The following is a 17,885-nucleotide window of genomic DNA, read 5'->3' as shown; positions in this document are numbered from 1 at the left end:
AACTAGATGGCCATGTGTCTCATGTACACATTAGAGGGTGAGAACTTCTGTAGGTCCCACTGTTGGGGCCTTGGCAGTGATGCCAAGACAAACTCAGAGCAAAGGAAGAAAATGGGGCTGCATCATCAGAATGCTCCCCACTGGCCTTGGACAGGATACCTTAGAGCAGCAGTCAGAAGCCATCCTCCAGTTTCCCGGGCTGTGAAAGCACTAGTGTCTCCTTACCACCAAAGTGGAGGGGTCCTCCAAGACATGACTGAGATGGAATTTCCCATCAACCCTAAAGGTGATTTAGTGAATTTACACAATGTAAAGACACCTGATGTGCCATCCACCTGGGTGCTGTGGAGTCAGTTTAAAGCCTTTACGTGGTTAAATGGATTTCCCGACGAGTTGTGTGTGTGAAATACCTCTTCCCGACTATCAACGCATTCAATAGGTTTTCATTCTTTTTGTTGAAAATTCACCAAGATACGTGTAAGTAGTTTTGCCGCATAACAATCTCAAGATCTTCGTGGCTTAAAATAAATGTTCCTTTCGTTGCTCAGGGGCCTCAGGCTCCCTGGCTCTGCTGGGATCAGCTGGGCTTGATCCTGAGCCACAGGTGGAGTTCAGGTCTACTCCATGTGTCTCCACATGGCCACAGCCATCCAAGGCATGTTCTTTTTATTGCAGATGGCAGAAACCAGGCATCCAAGCAAAACCATAACGCATCTGCTAGCATCACACTTGTTCACATTTCATTGGCTGAATCAAGTCACATGGCCACGCCCAGGTTAAGTGAGAAAGTCTGCTCCACCCAGTCTATTGAGAAGCAGTGCAACCGCATGGCAAGAGAGGAGAGAAATGGGAACAGAAATCCCATCTTGCACAATATCTTAGCCCGTTTCCTGCCTTGGTAAACCTAATGCACCCAAGCAAGGCCGTCTGGAATGCTGAAGGCTCTGAGCAGCCAGGGTCAACCCAGGACCAAGAATGTGGGCAGGAAGAGAAGGCTGCTTTCTCCATAGAATGCTGAGGGTGTCCTTTTAAATACGCCCTGCTCATTTCTTATTAACCTGATTTGAAAGTAGCAAAAAACAAAAAAAAGAAAAACAAAAACCAGTTAACTTTGGGATTAATTTGTGTAGTTCTGGTTAGTCAAGATTTTCCTGATTGAAAGCAAATGGCTTTATTTTCTTTAATATTCAATAATCATGAATTTTAAGGAAAATTTAGTACAAGTTCAGAACATGCTTTCTTGTTTTTTCTTTGCGGTACACGGGCCTCTCACTGCTGTGGCCTCTCCCATTGCAGAGCACAGGCTCTGGATGCACAGGCTCAGCGGCCATGGCTCACGGGCCCAGCCGCTCCGCGGCATGTGGGATCTTCCTGGACCGGGGCACGAACCCGTGTCCCCTGCATCGGCAGGCAGACTCTCAACCACTGCGCCACCAGGGAAGCCCAGAACATGCTTCCTTATAGAAAAGTTTCAAATAAATAATATATGGTATAATTATAGCAACAAGGATGATGGCAAATTTTATTGAATGCTTACTATGTGCTAGACGTATTTAATCCTCAACCAACCCTATAAGTTAAGTTATATTATTATCTTCATTTTACAAATGAGGAAACTGAGACTTAATTACTAATTAAGTCATTTTCTCAGGGTCAGACAGCCAGCCAGAAGCATGAAAAGGCCTTGAAGTGAACATCTCTTAGCCTCATTGTTCTTGTCCATGAAATGAAGATAAGAATCCCCACCCTGATATTATTAGCTATAAAGGTAAAATCTGTAACAGCCAGGTATATTGTAGGCTTTCTATTAATGATGCCTGCTTTAAAGGAACACAGCTGCTTGACCTGTAACAGGAAGGCAATCCCTGCACCCCTTCCTCCCTGTAGGAAACAGGTTTAACTATTCTGATAATCAACTCCCTAGAAGGATTAACAACAGATAACAAAATTATTATTTGCTTCCAAGCTTCTCTCCAAAATGCTAAATAAGGACTTGCAAACAATATTAAGGTAAGATGGAGGGGTTTCTAAGAGAGAAGTACTGTGCATTCATCTCTTTCCTCTGGTAGGAGGGGGAGGTTCAAGACAAGGGTGGAAGAACTGAAAAGAAGTGGTTAAACTCGTATCAGTCTTTTCCTAGGAGCTAGCTGGTGGGATCTCTCCCAGACTGGGGAATGGGGGCCTGACAGCAGCAAAAAGCCCACATACCAGAGAAATCAGCCACCTCCTATGTTTGGTATCTAGACTAAAGATGCCATTCCTGCTGCAAATCCATTTATAATCCCTAAAGACGTATAAAATCCAAAGACCATAAGAGAATGTCACCAGCAAGTTGAGAAGTCATAAGAAGGAACTTAACATGCCTCTTTGTGGAGTGTGTTTAAAAGAGAATCAACCACAGACCCCATAGCCATTGAAAGGATAAGAAATACTATGAACAAGTCCACATGCATAAGTTCAACAACTTGGATGAAATGGACCACTTCCCTGAAAACCACAAATTATCCAAACTCAACCAAGATGAAATAGACAACCTGAATGGTTCTATAACTATAAAATCAATTAAATGTATAGTTAAAACCTCCCACAAAAGAAATCTCCAGGCCAAGATGGTTTCACTGGCAAATTCTACCAAACATATAAGAAATAACGTTCAACATACACAATCTATTCCAGGGCATAGAAGAGGAAGGAAATGTCCCAACTAATTTTATGAGGCCGGTTTTATCAAAACCAGACAAAGACAATACAAAAAATTAAAACTGTAGACCAATATCTCTCATGAATTTAGGTGCAGGACTACTCAACACAAGATTAGCAAATTGAATTAAGGATTATATAAAAGGGGCTGAGTCAGGAAGAGGGTGTGACTTGGGCAAGACAGAACAAGAGAGTCTTTGGGGTGATGGGATTGTTCTACATCCTGATTGTAGTGGAGGTTTGCAGATCAAAGGTGTGTTTAAATTCATGGAACTGTACATACAGAAAAAGTCAATTTTGATGTATCTTAATTTTTATTTTTTATGTATTTTTTCAAAATAAAAAGTTTAATTAAAAAATCAATTGGATATAAAATCCACAAAGAGATTTAATTATATTGAAACACTTACCCAAAGCCCCACCCATCTATTGCACTTGTAAATACCACATTTCCCTGGTCTGGAGAGAAGGAAAAGTGAGAATCATCTGTGTCCTTTAAGCCAGTGCTCCAGTCATACACTTGCTCTCCTTGCTCAGAATTTGGATTCACTTGGGATTCAGTCTCTCTCTCTGCTCTTTCTTCTAGCACTTTAGAAGTAAAAAGAGTTCCTGTGAGTGCATTAATCTTTTGCATAATGTAGTGAAATGGCACTGGATTTCACAGTGATCCCTCGGACCTGTTCATCCTCTCTGCTGTCCATGGACCTTAACTTGCCTGCCAGGCGGCTGGAGGTGATGCCATTGTAGATACAAGACAGTCAGCCAGAGTAGCTTTTCCATGGTCAACATGAGCCAAAACACAGATATTCCCGATGTCAGCCGTGTTTTTCTGGAGTTGAATCATCTTATCCAAACTGTTGAGCACCACGGTCACTTATTTCCTGTGACGGCTGCCGCCGCCCAGCCAGCCCAGCTCGAATCACAGCGCCGACCGCACCACGCGCATCACAAGTGCCCTGACTTCCGCGTCCACCTTACGCCCGCGCGCCGGGGCTGTCTTCATTTTTAAACACACTTAAAGTCCTATTTCTTGGGGGAATAGATGTCTTAATCAGAAAAAAATACACACCGTGGTAGGCATGGTTATTGTACCCAAATATCCATGCTCCCTGTCTTCTTTGTGATAACGAGTCCTCTGTGTGAGTGCTGGAAGGGCACACAGCTGCCCGGCCAGAGCCCGGTTCCCACCTCCCGTGCAGCTACGTGCAGCCCTGTAACTAACTAGGTTTTGGCTAGTGAGATATGAGTACCTCCTTGAAAAAGAAGGTAAGTACACCCTCCTTAACCTTCCCCGTCTTCTCCTGGAGGTGGTGCTGGTGAGCTACTCGCAGCCAGAGGATGAGGCCAAGAGGAGCAGGTGCCTTGGGTCAAAGGACAGCCATCTGTTGACGAAGGCAGCCGTGCAGGGCTAGCTGGGAAACCGGATGACTTCACAGAGTGGAGCCCAACCTCCTGTGCTGGACCGGTAACGTGCGATAAAAAGAAACTTTGAACTTGTATAGATTAATGCGTCTTGCCGTCTCTTTGTTAGAGCTGCTTCATCCTTCCCATAATTAATATACATATTCATTGTTGAAAATTTTCAAGGGTAAAATAAAAGTCATCCAGAGTCCTGGACATGGGAGACGGGATATGGGGATAGATTTCCTTTTCAGCCCTTCGATTGAAGTAACCTGCGCAGGAAACACCACTGTCCGGAGATGCCACTGCTAACACACTAATATTTAGCACCAGAGTAAAACCAGGTTTGCAGCCAAGTCCTGTTCAGGCTCTGTTCCTGTACCATCCCTAGTGAAAGGAATTAGTACAATCAAATAGTTAAGAGCTTGGTGTTCGGAGCTGGAAAGCAGTGCGTTCAAGTTCTAGCTCCACTTCTTACTACCTCTGTGACCTTGGGCAGGTGTCTTAATGTCTCAGGATTTCAGTTTCCTCTGCCCTAAAATGGGACTAAACAATAGCACCTTCCTCGTGGAGTTGTCATGAGAATTAAATGTGATGACAGACAGAAAGGTCCTGGCACGTCGTAAGTTCTCAATAAGTGGGAACTATTGAATCATTTTTTCATACGCTGCATGTCAACTAAGTGCCTACTGTGTGCAAGGCACGTTTCTATGCATTGGGCTGCAGAGTGACACAAAAAAGATCCTTGCACCCCTGGAGCTTACCTTCCAGTGGAGGCGACAGACGCCAAACAACATTTTAAAACAATAGATCTGATGACATTAAGATGGATGGAGAGTGACGTTGTTAGTTGTAATGATAGCTCTGACTTGCATGGGGATGTTTGGATCCAGTATCCTCCCTCGGTCCTGTAGGTCATGCAGAAAGCTGTGCAGGTGGGTGTGGGCCGTGAGGACATTCAGGGACTCGTGCAGGAGAGCCCATGCAGAGCTCCACCCCGTGGCCTGTGCCAGGCGCCCTGCTCTGGGTGGTGTGTGCGCCCTCACTGAGTGTGGAGGATGAGCCTGGAATTCCAAGGACAATGGCAGGCGACAGAAGCCTCTGGTACCGCAGCAAGGCTTCAGATCTTCCAGCCCCTCTCCCGGCAGCATAGGTCGATCCCCTTTAGGGACCACTAGCAAACAAAGTTAACTTTTCCGACCTAATGGATGGCAGGCTGTTTTCTTTGAGATGAATTTCTCTATCGATGGATCAAGAACTGAACAGCAGTTCTCAACCCTGTAGTTCATCAGAATCACGTCTAGATCTTTAAAAAGCAGCAACACACAAGCCCTCACATTCCCAGACAGTGTGCTTCGGTGCAGCTCTGGGATGAAGACTGGGCGCGCTTGGCAATGTTCCGAAGTGGCTTAGATGTGCCCTCAAGGTTGGGAGCCACCCGCTCTAGATCTGATTTTCGTCCCTAAACCAATCACAGACCACCTGTTGCCCCCAGGCAAGAATGGTCCAGATGCTGTGACTCTGTAGGGCCGTCCTGTCACCCTCCCCACCGAAGTTTAGAGAAAGGTGACCATGATAGAGAAGGAACTAGGAACATTCCCATTGGAGAAGCAGGCTGCTTCCCCGTGGTGAGGAGTCCTTCAGTCATGCTCTCCCTATAGCCTGGGATGTTCTCTCCTCCATTTCTCCACAGCCTCTCCAAGGCCCAACCAAACTGCAGGCTCTCCCCTTCCAAACCTCCTCTCTGGCAAGAGCAGCCCCCAAGAGCCTCTGCTTTCTTTGGCCCCTCTCGGTAGTAACTGGGTTTTACAGTTTGTAAAGGATCACTGCCTATGTTACGTTATTTAACACTCTCAACACCCTATGAGACAAATGTTACAACCATTTTACAGAGGGAGAAGCCACACATTTAGATGGTTTTAAATGAGTTGCAAAGACCCCTTAACCTGCAACTGGCAGGTCTGGAGCCCAGGTCTTCTGCCTTCAACTGCTCTTAATTTCTACCCTACCTGGCAGATTCCTTTAGGCAGCATCCTACCACTTGACCTCTTAATTTCTGTGGGTGTCAAGGTTGTTAGCTTAACCTTCCCAAGTACTTGATTATAAACTTTGCATTTTGTTTTCCTCCTGTGTTGTCTGTTGTGATAGAATGGTTTATTCACGGTAGTACCAATTCGAATACATTTATTAAATTTATTTATTAAATATATTGTTCACCTAGTGCCTAATTGAAAATGATATTTACCAAAAAAAATTATTTTTCATTTTCTTGGAAATATTGACTACACAAAGTAAGGCACACTTTTCTAGCTTTAGTTCTAAGTTCCAGATTTTGAGAACTGACACAGACGTGGGCCAGGCTAAGCTGGTCTTCCTGATTGGTTTACTGTGAGCATAGGAGGCTCAGGGTAATGAGGGTTTGCGTGCTGTTGTATCTTTAACAAGGCTCTTCATGCAGTCACGTTTTCCCCCACATCAGCTTCTGTGTGGGTATTCATTTAGTCTAGGTGCCAGAAGGTCTCAAGATAGCAATAAGTCACTTTTTCTGGAAGGCCGGTGGCCTCATCACTTTCACATTTTCTTGCAGGAAAATTGCAAATGATTAACTGAAGGTACAGAGTCATCTGGAAGGGACATTCAAACGATTTGCACATTGAGTAAAAAACATTACCTTCGCCTCATCCTCCGGATGAATTTTTTTTAGGACCCATCACTTTAACATGCATTGATAGAAACGATCAGGTTGCAAATCTTTAAGCAATTGTTAATTTCATTTGAATCCCAAGGATACCAGCACAGAAGGTTTGGCAAAGGGCATTTCCTATTGTCCTCTCACATAGCTCAGGTTTCTTCATCTTTCACAGCAGTCAAGTGAAGCAGCGCTGTTGGATGTGGAGGGAACTGGTGGGCTGCCAGCTGTGGCATTGTGTGGACCTGGACATATTTCCAATTAGACGAGAGTAGGAGGCTGCCTCTGAGAGAGATGACTACTCCGTTTGTGCTGTGAAAGGGAGGAGAATTTGACCCTCTGGGGAGAAAGTTCACCGTCGAGAAATAGCTACATTCCCATTAAGTCTCCCACAAGGGATCCATGCAGCAGACTAGACTGTAGACCTTCCCTCTCCACGGCTAAGCTGAAGCCGAGCGCGGCGAGACTACGCTGGGTCCCTAGTTAACAGAGTTCCCACGGGTGCTTCCCACCTCTGTACTTTTGCACAGTGTCTCCTCCTACCCCAGATGGGAATAGCAGTGGACTAGACACCGAAGAAGAAAATATATGAACCTGAAGATGAATGCATAGCAAAATAAACTCTCCAAAATGTATATCAGAGAGGGAAAAAAAACTTTTAAAAGTTAACTTTTAAAGCCATCAGTAACTTCTGGGACAAATCAGGAAGTCTAACGTACATGCAGTTGGAGTCCCCAAAAAGAGGGAAAGAGGAAAAAGAAAAAAAAATGAAGAAATAATATTTTCAAATTTTATAAGAACTATAAACCCAGAAATCCATGAATAGCTACAAAACTGAAGGAGGATGAACACAAAGAAAATCACACCACAATCAAATTCCTGAATCCCAGTCGTGAAGAGATCATCTTAAAAGAATCCGGACAAAAAAAGACATTTTAAATACAAAAAGAACAAAGATGAGAGTGACTAGATTTTTAGGAAGAAACGGAAAAAACAGAAGAGAGTGGAACAAAAATATTTAACATACTAAAACAAAGAAAAGGATCAACCTAGAATTATGTGCCCAGTAAATGTCTTTTAAATAAAGAAAAACAGAGACTTTTCAGACAAACAAAAGCTAAGATATTCTTTATCAGCAGACTTGTACCGTGAAAAGTGGTAAATACAGTTCTTCAAGGTGAAGGAAAATGAAACCTTATGGAAACTTGTATTTATACAAAGAAATAAAGAGCAACAGAAAATTTAAACGTGTGTAAGTATGAAAATTTTTTTAGTTAAAAAATACTCCTTAAAAGATAACTGGCTGTTTAAAGCAAAACTAATGAGAATATATTGTGGGGTTTATAGTATAGAAATAAAATGCATGACAGTAGCACAAAAGATGGGAGGGGAAATGGAAGTATATTTGTAAGGTTCTTATATGTGAGAAATATCATTAAAGGTAGGCTTTTATTATTATTTTTTTTTGCCACACCATGTGGCATGTGAGATCTTAGTATTCCAACCAGGGATTGAACCCATGCCCCCTTCAGTGGAAGCACGGAGTCTTAACCACTGGACTGCCAGGGAAGTCCCAAATAGGCTTTTATTATTAAAGATGAATATGATAAACTCTAAAACACACAAACACACACACCCTAAAACAAAAGAGATCGCTAATAAGCCAATGGTGGAGATAAAAAAAAAAGAAGAAAATATATTCAATACAAAATAAGGAGAAAAGGAGAAAAAAAGAAACAAAGAAGAGGTGGAAAATATTGTTTAAAAATAGAAAACAAATAAGATGATAAACTTAAACCCAACCATATCAATAATTACATTAAATGTGAATGACCTAAACCTAGGCCATCAATACACTAGCCACTAGCCACGTGGGACTCTTTAAATTAATTAAAATTTTAATAAAATGAACAATTTAGTTCTTCAGTCACACTATCAATATTTCAAGTACTTAACAGCCACCTAGTTAGTGGCTAGCCTATTGGACAGATCATTTATAACATTTCCATCATCACAGAAAGCTCTATCGGAAAAGGCTGGTCTAAATACTCCAGTTAAAAGCAAAGATTATGAGACTGAATTTTTTTTGAAAAGCCATCTTCCAGAAGAAAATATACACACACAAACACATATATATGAGGGTGGGGTAGGATCAAAAGTTAAAAGATATAAGAAGATTTACCATGTAAATACTAACCGTGAGAAAGCTGGAATGGTTCTATTAATGTCAGACAAAGCAGATTTGTGAACAAGGCACATAACCAGAGATAAAGAGGACCCTTTCAAAATGATAAATGGATCATTTTACTTAAACTCTACGATATTACAGAAGACTTAAACATACTAAAGATGTTTGTACCTCATAACAGAGATTCAAAGCCCATGAAACACTGCCCTGGACATACCCTCCTGCATGAAACATCATATGAACAAAATACGTGAAACAATGGCTTTCAAGCATTGGACATCAGACAACAGAGGATAGGGAGCCCTGAAGGACAGGAAATGAACGAGGTGAGCCCTGTAATTGCCTCATCTACAGGCCCTGCTGCAGGGATGGGGAACTCAGGTGGAGCCTGGTGGGCTCCCCGAGGGGAGGAGACAGAGCTAGTGGTCCAAGGAGATGAAAGTGGCTGCGGATTACAGGGCAGATGCCAGAGGAAAGAGAGAGACTCCAGAGATGGACAGCACTCCCCATCAGTTAGTAAGCAGTGCACCGATCAGCGAAAACGTGTAAGCCTGGGGAAAGAGCCACCCAAAAAGATTAGGGGAAACATTATCTGGGGCTGATACAAAACCAGGAATAGCGTCTGCTCACCAGACAGGAAAACCTCATGGTTGAGAGGGCTTTGGATAGAATACTCAAAGGGTCTTGCCTACATAGTGTGCAAAAGCTAACCCTAAATTGATTTCACAGGGCTATACATATGTCAAAACTGATCAGATTGTACACTGATATGTGCACAGTATACTTCATGTTAATTATAGCTCGAAAAGCCACTTTAAAAAAAAAGATATATATGAGTGATTTTATGCCAGTAAATCCAACAATAAGGATAAAATGAACAAATTCCTTGAAAAACATCAAGTACTAAAACTGTCTCAAAAAGAAATAAACAACTGAAGAATTGGATATGTATTTGAGAAATTGAATTCATAATTATAACATTCTCACAAAGAAAATTATAGACATAGATGACTTCCCTGACAAGTTTTCTGAAACATTTAAGGAAGGAATACACCAATCCTATTCAAATTCTTTCAGAAATTAGAGAAGGGAACACTTCCCAGCTTATTTCACGGGGCCAGCATTATCCTGATACCAAAACCAATAGGCAAATACATTACAAGAAAAGAAAATTACAGACAAACATCACTCATGAACATAAATTCAAAAATCCTTAAAGAATTTTAGGAAATCAATTCCAACTATATGTAAAAATAATAACACATCATGACCAACTGGGTTTTATCCCAGGAATGCAAGTTTCACTTAACATTGGAAAATTCATCAATGTAACTCACCATACTAGCAAACTAAATAATAATGAAAAACCAATAAGTTTAGGAAAATCATTTGACAAAATTTAAAGCCAACCTGTGAAAAAAACTCTCAGCAAACTAGGGATAGAAGAGAATGTCAACCTAATAAAAGGCATCTATGAGAAACCTACAACTAACATCATAGTAAGAGTAGTGATGAATAAAGAGTACGCTGCCCCCTAAGTTTAGGAATAAGGCAGCGTGTCCATGTTTACGGCTTTTATTCAACATCACACCGGAGATCAAAGCCGGTATAATAAGGCAAAGAAAAAAAGATATAAAAGGCACACAGATTGGAAAGGAAGAACTTCAGCTGTCGTTATTTGGAGACCGTATATTTGTATACAAAGAAAATCTTTAGAATCTGCAAAAAAGCTATTAGAACTGAATGAGTTTAGCAAGGTCACAGGATAAAATTCACAAATCAGTAAACAAAATTAACTGTACTTCCATATACTAGCAACAATTGGAAATTGACATTTAAAAATAATACTGTTTACAGTACCACCAAGACCCAGACATAGTTAGGGATAAATTTACACAAAATATTTCAAAGAAATATGCAATGTATACCGTAAAGCACTGCTGACAGAAATGAAAGAACACCTAAATAAATGGATAGTTATATCACGTTCACGGGAAAAAAGACCCTATTATTAAGATGACAATTCTCCTCAAACTGATCTATAGACTTAATACAATCCCTAATTATCAACAGACTTCTTTTGTAAAGTTAGGTAATTCTGAAATTTATATAGAAATGCAAAGAATCTAGAGTATCCCAAGAATTTTGAAAAAACAATAAGAAAGTTAGAGTACTATAAAATTTACAGTTATCAAGACAATGTGGTATCCGCGTAAGAACAGGTACGTTAACCAATAGAGCCAGAAAAGTGTCTAAATATTATATGCCCACATATCAATTAATTGTTAACTAAGGGGCCAAGGTTATTTAATAGGAAAAAGAGAGTCTTTTCAACAGATGGTCTATAACAACTGGATATTCATAATGAGAAAAAAAATGAAGTTCAACCCCTTCCTCCCAGCATAAACAAATAAACTCATAATGAAACTCAAAATGGATCACAGACCTAAATGTAAAAGCTAAAATCATAAGGCTTTTAGAAGAAAATATTGGGGAATATGTTACTGACTTGGGAGCAGAGAATGGTTTCTTAGAAAAGACACAGAAAGCAATAACCATAAAAAGAAAAATTGAGACGTTACATAAAAAATTGAGACATTTAGGGGCTTCCCTGGTGGCACAGTGGTTAAAACTCCATGCTCCCAATGCAGAGGTCCCAGGTTCAATCCCTAGTCAGGGAACTAGACCCACTGGCATGCTGCAACTAAGAGTTCACATGCCACAACTAGGGAGCCCACGTGCCGCAACTAAGACCTGGTACAACCAAACAAATAAATATTTTTTAAATAAATAAATAAAATAAAAAAGATTGATGATACCAAGTGTTGGCAAGGACATGGAGTGTGGCAGACAGACTTAAAGATGGTACCCAATGACCCCCTCTTCCTGGTGTTTCAGCCCCTGTGTACTCCCCTACCTTTGAGTGTGGATGGGACCTATGACTTGCTTACATCCAGTAGAATATGGCAAAGGTGATGGGGTGTCACTCTCGTGTTTACATTACAGAAAATTGTGATTTCCATCTTGATGGCCAGCTCTCCCTAATGACCATCTCCTTTGCTGGGTTTGATGAAGGAAGCCTCCATGGGAAGATGCTCATGGGGCAAATGACTGAGTGTGGCCACTAGCCATCATCCAGCAGGGAGCAGAAGCCTCACAGCCCACAGGGAAGTTAATCCTGCGCACAACCGCATGTGCTTGAAAGTGGATCCTTCCCCAGTCGAGCCTCAGATGAGCCCCAGCCTGCCAACACCTTAACTGCAGCCTCGTGAGAGATCCCCAAACAAAGGACACAGTAAACACTGCCAGAATTCCTGACTTGCACACACTGTGTGATAACAAATGAGTTGTTTTAAGCCTCTAAGTTTGTAGTAACTTGTTAGGCAGCAGTGGATGGAACAAATGGACCCATCATACATTTTGGCGGGAGTGTAAAATGTCACAACCGAGTTTGGAAGAGAGTTTGGCAATTCCTTATACATATGCATTTACTTGAAGACCCAGCAATTGCACTCTAGGTATCTATCCAAGAACATTTTTTTATGAACAGCCCCCTCAGGCAGGCTTATAAAAAGGGTACATAAAATAAACCCTTCACATTTTTCTCCCAGCCCATGCTTTCCTGGGAAATCCAAGTGTGGCAAAATAAAGGCAATCTAGCTGCGTTTCCATCCCCACAGCTCCTTACCACTCACCTTGGCCAAGCGAGTGAGCAGCGCTTTGTCAAGCTTACCCCAGGTATTCCTGCAGGTAGGTAAGCAGGTGTGGGAGGCTGAATGTTCATTCGCCCACAGACCCTAACGTTATAGGTTTGTGGAGAAGCAAGAATTAACAATCTAACGCTTTGTTTCCAGTACAACATGAACGTTCAAAATTAGCTTTAAATATTGATCCCTCCTGTGTTTAAAACAGTTCAGTAAGATTTCCATCTACCCTGTTTTCTTGTGATCGCGGAGCAGCAGCCCCATGTAGCTGGTCTGGCCCCTTCCCCATTCTGGGGTGGAAAGCTACTCATCTTTGTATCAGAGACATTGCTCAGTTTTCTTCTTCGGTGTTTCTAGAGCACAGGAAGGAAGAGAAAGCTGCTTTGGGGGTGCTGTAGGTCTGTGTGGCTCAACCTGGGAGCAAAAAGACAGCTCAGTGGGGTTGTGAAGGCTGGGGGTAGGGTCGGGGGCCGGGAACAAACACTGCTGTCCTGCTAAAGCTTCCTCTTCCTTCCTTGGGTCATCAGTGGGGACAGACATGGTACAGCCAGGGGCCACACTGCATTCAGTCACGCCTCACACATTTTTTTTTCTTTTTTGCTAGCTGCAAGAAACTTACTTTATCTTTATTTTTTATTGAATTACAGTTGATTTACCATATTGTATTTGTTTCAGGTGTACAGCAAAGTGATTTGGATATATATATTTTTTTTTTCAGATTCTTTTCCATTAGAGGTTATCCCAAGATATTGAATATAGTTCCCTGTGCTGTACAGTAAATCCTTGTTGTTTATCTAACACATTTTTAATAATGCTGCGAATCTCTCCCAAAGCTCAATTCAAGTCAGAATGTGCGTATTCTCATCTACCATAAGGGGTCCTGGACACATCGAAAGGCACAGTGGGCTTTCTCCTGGCCCAAAATGTCTGCATCATATAATTTGTTTTTCTATCGACTTGCTGCTTCACTCCCTTGATCTCCAGCAAGACACATCACACCTTTCTATAACTCAGGACCAAGGAGGGTGTCCCTTGAGGTGCGCAGAGCCGCCGGAAACAGAGAAGCCCTTACTGGGGCCCACGGAGACCCAGCAAGCAGATGGTGAAGCAGCTGGCAAAATCAAAGTCAACTGGCACTCAGCGGTCTCTTTCTCGTCTGGCCCTCACGTTTGCTGGGCAGCTCTCCTGGCCCTCACACAGTGCCATCACTGCTGAGACGGCATAGGACAGACAGACGCAGGCCTGCCCCCGGAGGCCGAACACTGGGATTTCAGTTTCAGAATCTGGCCCGCCCCGTGCAGTCCAATCTGACTGCCCGGAGACCAGCCCCTTTCTTCTTGGTTACAACTGCACCCACCCCGCCCCATGGGCCTCTGGAGCTGGCTGCTCTGTTCCCTGGTCCCCAAGTGGCTGCCCCACAAAAATAGCCCAGAACTGAGAGGTTTCCCAGGACGCAGGACTTTTAGTGCTAAATGCAGAGCATCCCGGGCAAACCAGGCTGAGTCGGTCACCCTACTTCAGAATGAAACATTACCTTACAAGGAAGGCAAGGAGGGGTGGAGAAGCTCGGAGCAGCTCCTCACCTGGACCACACGGTGGGTCCATGCACCCCGCACAACTGCACTTCCCTGCAGCGCCTGTGTTCACACACAGACGTGGTGGAGTGGAATTTCACAGGCTGTAGCCCAGAAAAGACAGGCCTCGGTGATGTCTGTAGCCCAAGTGCACAGCGGTCCAGTGGACCCAGACCACAGTGGGTCCCGGTGGCCTGGCCCACACCCGCCCCCCACTCCCTGATTCTGCCCTCAGAGTTACCGCCATTCCACCCTCCACCCACATGTCAGTCCCAGAGCCTGCCGGGTCATCCTGGACCTCTGGACGTTTGTTTAGATGGCCCCCTCTGCCTGCCCTACCAGCTCCTCATGGATACCCACTTCTTCATTTCTGCCCCTGCCTTGGCCTTCACCCCTTTTCCCATCACTGTGCCCCCTGCCCTGGGAGGCACTAGGGGCAGTGGTTAAGAGCCCCTAGTGGGACTCAGACCCATTGGGGAAACTCAGGGTTTTCCCATATTGCTTCTTTCCAGGGGAAATTGGCCAAATTAGGCTCTTCAAGCCTCAGTTTGCTCATCTGGAAAATGGGAATAACAATGTCTACCTAAGCCCTCAACTGCCGTACACACTCATTTGTTTACAGGCCTTTATCCCTTGGTTCTTATATCCCGAGTGCCTGGCACCGAGATGTCTGTTGAACGAATGAAGTGGGCTGAAAAGATGAGGGTGTGACTTCTTCTAGAACTGGTTCCTGAGAGCACACCCTCGGTAAACTTTGGAAGCTGTCGAAGTGACAGGTTTTGCCTTCTCAGCTCAGAGGGTGAGTGACCAGGACATTCTCGCACTCCCCGCGTTCAAGGATGGAATCCAGTTTGGCACACACACAGAGAAGAAGCTTTCCAAAGAGTCCATTCGACCATTGCACTTCTAGGAATTTTTGCTAAGGGAATCATCGGAGAGTTATACCAACGTGTCTACACAGGTGGCTAAAATCAGTGCCGTGAATCAGAACAAGGATTATAAATAGCCTAACTAGCCACAGTGGTTGGTAGTTAAATCAATTAAACATGGCGGTGAAGAGGGGCTGCAGCCGGGAGACCGGGAACCCAGGTCCTGAAGCCGGACTTCCCAGCGTCTGTCCTGCTCCTGCCACGGACCAGCTGTGCCACCCTGGGCAAGTACTTCACATTTCTGTACCTCTGTAGCCTCACGGTAAAGTGGAATGCATCAGGCTTTTGCTGTGGCTTAGCTACTTCAATTGTTTTCCTACCATTGAAAGTCATATTGTAGGAGGTTAATGACATGAGAAAATTTTCACAAATATATTATTAATTTTTCTAAAACAGGATACAAAACTGAATATTTAGCACAAGCCTAATTTAAATGCTAAAGTGTAGCTTTTAGAACTAGAGGAATAGGTGTGATAACCATCAATGGTTATCTCTGGGCAGTAGAGTTACAAGCGACTTTTCTTTTGGTGCTTTTCTGTGTTTTTCGTTTTCTGCAATAAACAGTGTCTGGCCACATTCATGCTAAAATGATACGGTGGGTAGCACGGTGACCGCGGGGAACCTTGAGTGGGGAAGGGCGCCCAGGTGTGAGTCCCTGCTCCCCCCAGCATCTGTGGGTCCACATAGCCCTTCCCCTCCCTTGTGGAGTGGAGTGAAAGGGGGCAGAGGCAGACCTCCCAAAGCCCCTCCAACCCCCGAGCTCCTCTGAAGGGCACAGTTCCTATGCAGAGGTGGGCCAGCTGCTTGTAGAGAGACAGCATAGAGAGCAAGCGGGGTGAAAAAGTTACCTTTAATTAAATGACGTGGAAGTCATCCTCCACACAAAGGCTGATTCTGACCTCTCTGCTAGTCCAACATGAAGGCCTGGGACGAGCCTCCCACCCTCACCTAAGGGAGTTTGTAATTGATTGTTGAAGCGTTTCATGAAGGCTGCTTTAAAATGCTTGTCAGATGATGCCGACATCTGATTCATCTCGAGGTTGGCGTTAGTTCGCCGTCTTTTCTCACTCAAGTGGAGGTTCTTCTGCTTCTCGGGTGATGTCACAGTGAGTGGTATTCGATTGTGTTCTGGGCATGTTGTCTGCTTGGTTTGGAGATTCTGCTTTCTGCTTCCTCGTTAAATCTTTTTTTTTTTAATTTATTTATTTTATTTATTTATTTTTGGCTGCGTTGGGTCTTTGTTGCGGTGAGTGGGCTTCTCATTGTGGTGGCTTTTCTTGTTGCAGAGCACGGGCTCCAGGCATGTGGGCTTCAGTAGTTGTGGCTCACAGACTCAGCAGTTGTGGCTCGCTGGCTCGAGAGCACAGGCTCAGTAGTTGTGGCGCACGGGCTTAGTCGCTCCGCGGCATGTGGGATCTTCCCGGACCAGGGATCGAACCCATGTCCCCTGCATTGGCAGGCAGATTCTCAACCGCTGCGCCACCAGGGGAGCCCTCGTTAAATCTTGTATTTCCGTAGGCGGTCACCTGTTTGCATTTAGCAAGAGGTCCCGGCCTACTTGTAAGGGATGTGCTTCCAGTGACAGATTTTTCTGAGCATTTGGGGTGTTACTTTGATGCTTGATGTAGTAGGTGCTGCTGCGGCCCCCTGGGCTGGGAGTGGTGTGGAGGTGGGTGGAGTGCCTCTGGGTGAAGGACGGAATCTTAGACCTGTGGGGACAGAGAGGCTTCCTGAGCCAGGCTGCTTGTTGTGGTGGGATCCCCCTTGCTGATGTCCCCCAGAGGTCCCCCCATCGCGCTGTGGGCAACTGGAGTCCCAGGTCCGATGGGGGTGAATGCCAAGGAGAGGAACTGGAGGTGAAGAAGGGGCGATTCTCAGGAGGACGCTGCAGGCAGACGTGGGCAGCCTGCAGGTGTGAGGTTCACAGCAGCTTCCCTCTGAGGACCACTCGCCTAAAAGTGTAGGCAGTGGACCTAGTAGGTGGCAGCTTCTGAAAATGTTGTCGGCTGAGACGGTTGGCAGGAGCTCCCAGCGTTTCTTGGGACTCCCACCAGGTCCCAGGTGAGCTCCTAGAAGCTCTGGCTGCAGAGCTGCAGGCTGAGATCCCCTGCTCTCTGTCCCTCCGGCTGTCCCAGTGACTGCAAAAGTCCCAATTCTGTGCTTCTTCATCTTGAAGCTGTGGCTTGCTTTCCTGAACTGTGTTTCCATTCACTGTATGTTTCTGGTTTGTTTTTTTCTTCTGGGCTCAAGGAAGGAATATATGGCCATGCAATTGGGGTTGACCACTCAAATGTGAGGGAAATTGACACATGACCCTTAGAGGAAGAAGCTGGAAGAGGCACTGCACCATTCACTACGTTCTCTTCCCTCTCCATGCTCTGATGGTGGCTCTGTCATCCAGACCATCACTGGACACGTAGCTCGAGTGAGAAGTAAACGTGCCGTGTGCTTGAGTTTGTTACAGCAACATAACCTTACCTATCCTGACTGATACAGAAACAATAAATATGGAGATAGGCCAAGACCCTAGTGCAGACACTTCACATCACTGCCTGGGTTATACAGTTTGAAGGTGACATATAATTTCAAATTACAGCCTGAATGAGAAATCTGAAGGGGAATCTGCCCATCTGCTAAGAACAGCAGCAACGTATAACTGAATCACTTTGCTGTACAGCAGAAACTAACACAACATTGTAA

Source organism: Tursiops truncatus, chromosome 14, assembly GCF_011762595.2.
Source record: "Tursiops truncatus isolate mTurTru1 chromosome 14, mTurTru1.mat.Y, whole genome shotgun sequence".
Lineage (NCBI taxonomy): Eukaryota > Metazoa > Chordata > Mammalia > Artiodactyla > Delphinidae > Tursiops > Tursiops truncatus.
This window is presented reverse-complemented; position numbering follows the sequence as displayed.